General features: G+C 32.4%; 1 pseudogene; it reads left to right on the top strand.

The window, feature by feature from the left end:
• Nucleotides 1–127: 127 nt before the first annotated feature.
• Nucleotides 128–1,185, top strand: LOC108833711 (probable disease resistance protein RXW24L; annotated as a pseudogene).
• Nucleotides 1,186–5,087: the final 3,902 nt, after the last annotated feature.

The following is a 5,087-nucleotide window of genomic DNA, read 5'->3' as shown; positions in this document are numbered from 1 at the left end:
AAAATTATGTGCTCCCGTCTACCTAGACTCAGAGGTCTGCCATTATACTGAACTGTATGTATGTTTCATGGTATAATTGATGTATTATATATTTCTTTATGGATGATGTACAAAACTCACGAAGGATATGGAGGAGACGGGTAAGCAAATGATCAAACATTGTCGGGGATTGCCTTTGGCTATCAGAGTGTTAGGAGGTCTGTTGACTTAAAAATACACAGTGCACTATTGGAAATGAGTATCTGAGAATATTGGACCTCATCTACGTGAAAACAATTCATTAAACCGTATATTGTCTCTGAGCTTTGAAGAGTTGCCGGCTTATTTGAAGTGTTGCTTCCTCTACTTGGCCCATTTTCCTGAAGATTATGAAATAGACTTCGGAAATCTGTCCTATTTATGGGTTGCGCAAGGAATTATCAGGTATAGCGATGGAAAGACTATTCAAGATTAGAAATCTACATAGAGGATTTGGTTAGGAGAAACATGGTTATTTCTGAAAGAGACAATGCCACTTCGATATTTAAAAGTTGCTGTTTACATGACATGATGAGAGAACTTTGTTTGTCTAAATCCGAAGAAGAGAACTTCGTACAAATTGTATCTTCGGACACACACCCTCAGTCTCTTAGTGTATCTCGGAGATTTGTCTCACATAATCAAGATACATTAGACTTTGAGAGAGAGATAAATAATTCAAAGGTACGATCTCTAATGGTTTTCTACGAAGCGCGCAAGTTTAAGCTGTAAAAGGTTACTGTCTCCCTGCCATTTTTAAAGGAAGGAAGCTACCTTATAGGCATTGGAAAACTCATCCACTTAAGATATATGGACTTAGATGATGCTAAGGTATCTCAACTACCATCTTCTCTAAGAAATCTAAAGTTTTTGATCTACCTAAACTTAAATGTAGTTGGGGTTTTTGTACTCCATAATTTATTGATGGGGATGAAAGAATTGAGGTATCCAAGTAGTTTGGATAAGAAGACAAAGTTGAAATTGAGTCATCTAGTAAAGCTGGAGACGTTGGAGAATTTCTCAACAGAGTGTGGAAATTTAGAAGATCTTTGTGATATGGCAAGATTGAAGACTCTTGTAATCGCTTTAACAAGTGAAAACTACTTAGAAACTCTATCTGCATCGATAGGTGGACTGAGACACCTGGAAAATCTTGATGTATCGTAAGGTGCAGAAAATTCATACTTCCATAAATTTTGCGGATATGTTGACAAATAGTTTATCAGGAAACAACTTTGAGAGGTGTCTGGTGACATTCAATGTTACTGACTAAGTTGAGACAGCGGAAGCGCGAGATGGTTTGTCGGTTTATCACCTCGCAGCAACAAAAAGTTCAGATGGTCAAGTCTTGGAAATCGACAAAGGTTTCAAATGGTCAAGTCTGAAAAGGAAGTCTAAGGCAGTTCGGATTTAGAGCCTAGGGTCACCGGTAAAGGTGACAGGTTTGTTCATTTCTGGTGGTAAAGTTGGAAGGATTGCAAGAATGATTCACTAGTTGAGACTATGACGGAAGTCCCAGGTTCATCTTACGTTGAGTCAATCGACATAGAGATGGTATTTCTTTTACGGATTTTGCAAGCACAAGTGACCAAACGCTCAAGGTGGAGATTTGTTGGTTATGTGCATTTGGTCTGAATGGATGTGTCTTGATGGATACCACTCCGTGGATGCAATTTTGTGGATACGTTTGTATACACTTGATACTAGTGAATCGTTGAGAGTACCATTCTCTCTCCAGATATATCGCAAGGGAACTAGGTAACCAAATCTTGTATCTTTAACAAATTCAAACAACAGCAAAAAGTGTGTTAAGGTTAATTAGTCAAGTGAGATAAACCGGTTAATTGGTTAGAGGAATTCTCAACATTTCCCATCTCTTTGTGTTATTGTTCTAAAAGAGTAGTTAAAATCTGCTTAAAATGATTTGCTTTTTTTGGTTCGTCAGTCGTGTAGACACGAATCGGCTTTGAGGCGAATGAACCGAATAATAAACTCTTTCCAGTCTTGTATTTTGCTGCATAATTAATCAGACTGTGGTTTGTCTCACTATCATTACTGGATTGAGTGAAGAAGATATTAATCTTAATACGATTATTCCTAATTAAATATTGTATAGAGCGGTAGATTATATAGGTCATTGTCTTTTGCTTTTCTGTTCTATTTGGAACATCTTTGTTTCTCCTTCTTGAAACAACTTTGATCTTGGTTTTTCCATATTGTATTTTGGTGATCACAGTCACAGGTACTTAAAAGTTATTTGTTTGTTTTGTGCATATACCGTTTTGGTGATCATAAATAAATTATTCATAGGTTCAGCTGTATTTCCAACTCGTTTCTTTGTTTCAGCACGAGTTATTGGATAGCCTACAGTCGACATGTGTTTAACAAACACAAATAATTGAGACTACTTTGTCTCCTCGAAAGTAGGACATAATGTTCTACTAATAAACCAACGAGAAGACAAAAACAATTCTGAACAAGGATGTTGAACTGAACAAGAAAATCTGTTGTTGTATACGAGTGGAAGGCTATGAAGTATAAATAGCCAACTCCAGTGTCATTTGATGTTATGAACCAAGGACTAGGATCTCAAAGCACCTGTGCTTTGGATTTGGGTTTAGCTAAAATACACTGAGATTGTTATATAAGAAAGTTTGTGTTAGAACATATCTCTGGTGTAAAAACTTTATTTTTTTTCTAAAATGAAATAAGTTTTGTTTCAACACTACTCCAATTTGGAGCAAAAATAGAATGAAACAAAAAAAATATATTATTCTTGAGTAAATTCATTTTTACTCTATTATAAAATAAAAAATAGAATATAGTTGAAATATTTTTTATTCTAAATTTCATTTTAGCTTGAAGATGGAGATGCTCTTAAACATAATCATCTACTCACGGTTTAGTTGTTTCTTTGTTTAAAGGATCCATCCTCCACTTTTGTTCGTGTTTTTCTTCTATTTAAATCAGTAAAAACAAGAAAAAGACAATAATAATGTGTTCTAGTATTTTTCTACAGCTTGTTCAATTGCTTTGGGCAACTTGTTCTCAAGTTGTAATTCCACGAGGTCACATATATCAGTTGATGAGAGAACTCAAGTTGAGATTCGACGAGGTCACATATATCGGTTGATGAGAGCACTTCTGCCATCCTACCAAAAAAGATTATCTTCCTTTTCCCCAACAAATTTACATCGTTTCAACAAAAAAAAACACAAACAAAATCATGGCTAACACAAAAGAAAAGCCTGAATCTATAGGGACCGGTCAGAACAAGCTACAACTAGTATATTGTAATATATAAAAGATTATATTTAAAATAATCAATACTATTAATTCAGGAACCCTTTTATGAAATTACCCTTACTCTTCCCTGGTATATTACTTTTTGTGCCATCAGTTTTGTCTTAAAAAATAAAAGTCATTAAGGATAATCTAGAAACTGAATTTTTGACCACCTAAACAACCTAAAATCTCGCCATCATATAACTAATTATCCTAATTACAATACTAATGAATAAACAAATATTAAAAATACAATAACTTAATTAATACTATAAGTCACTCGAGATTGATCCAGATACCAACCAACGGACTTTTCCAATCATAATAACACCATCTAAACCTCTCACATATAACAAGTCAATTATATATGCCCACTGGTACAAAACCTATAAATATATCATTTAATTTTGTTTTTGTTAATGACAATGTATAACTCTCACATATATATATATGTCCAATGGTAAATAATTATTTAAAAAGAACCGGATAAAACAATGATAAATTTTATTTTTGTTAAGTGGATTTTTAATAGAAATGAATATTCACACAAAACTCTTTTAGTTTAACGGATTTTAAATAGGTTATTCGATTAAAAATATTTATTAAATGTGATTTTACATAAAATCAGTGAAGACCATAACCCATTTACATATATATTTAATAGAATATATCAAATTTATTATATTCAAACATTTTTCAAAAAATTTGTTCGGTTTTGGGTGCGGTTTGGATTTGATATTGGTTTTCGGATATGACACTTTAAAAACCGTTCGAGTATATAAGCTAGGCCAGGACATTCGGGTATCGGTTTGGTTCGGGTATCTCGGGTTTCGGGTAGTTCGGTTAAGGGGTTAGACTATCCATTTATTACTTGACCTGTTTTCGGTTCGGTTCATACATTTTTGGATTTGGTTCGGTTTGGATAGTAAAACTAGGAACCGGAAAATATCCAAAAAACGGTTCTCATTCGGTTCTGATTCCGATTTGGATAGTTTGGATAAAATATTGGTTATTTAAGATAAATATATAAATAATTAGGATGAATTAGATAAAAAAACTTGGATATTTTGGATTACTTTTTTTACTTTGGATAAAATTATCCGAATACTTTTGGATAATTTGGATAGTTCGGATATTTTATAATAATTTATTTATTTTTAAATGTTTTCAAATTTTAAATAAAATTTTAAGTTATAAATATATATTTAATTTTGTTATATGTATATATAGTTAATATATTCGGGTACCCCTTCGGTTCTCGGTTCAGTTCCGGTTTGGTTATTTCGGATATAGAAATATGGAAACCATTCAGATATTTAAAGGTCTTCGGTTCGGTTTTGGTTCGGGTAATTATGTTCAGTTCCTGTTTTTTGCCCATATCTACAAGCCATGTTTAATAGAGGTCTAACAGAATATGATACTTTGATTTTCGGATCGATTCAAGTTATTTGAGTACGAATATTTTGACTATTTATATTAAGTAAATACTAAGAAAATATAATATGTTACAAACTTTAAGAATAAAGTTTTAAAAATAATTTCTTAAATACATATAGTACAAGTGTATAGTTATGTAAATTGACATATTTAATATAGTTACCGAAATTATATTAAACTAAACTAATATTCAACACAAATATGATTACAAAAATACACAAATTTTTTAAAAAAATTGTCAAAGAAAAATTATACCCGCCCTTTAAAAGGGCGGGTCATGGTCTAGTCTATACTATTAAAGTAGAATCCCTTATAGAATTCTGCCCTTAATTTTCAATTTATTTACA

This window comes from Raphanus sativus, unplaced genomic scaffold (assembly GCF_000801105.2).
Source record: "Raphanus sativus cultivar WK10039 unplaced genomic scaffold, ASM80110v3 Scaffold5034, whole genome shotgun sequence".
In the NCBI taxonomy this organism is placed as follows: Eukaryota; Viridiplantae; Streptophyta; class Magnoliopsida; order Brassicales; family Brassicaceae; genus Raphanus; species Raphanus sativus.
This window is presented reverse-complemented; position numbering and strand designations above follow the sequence as displayed.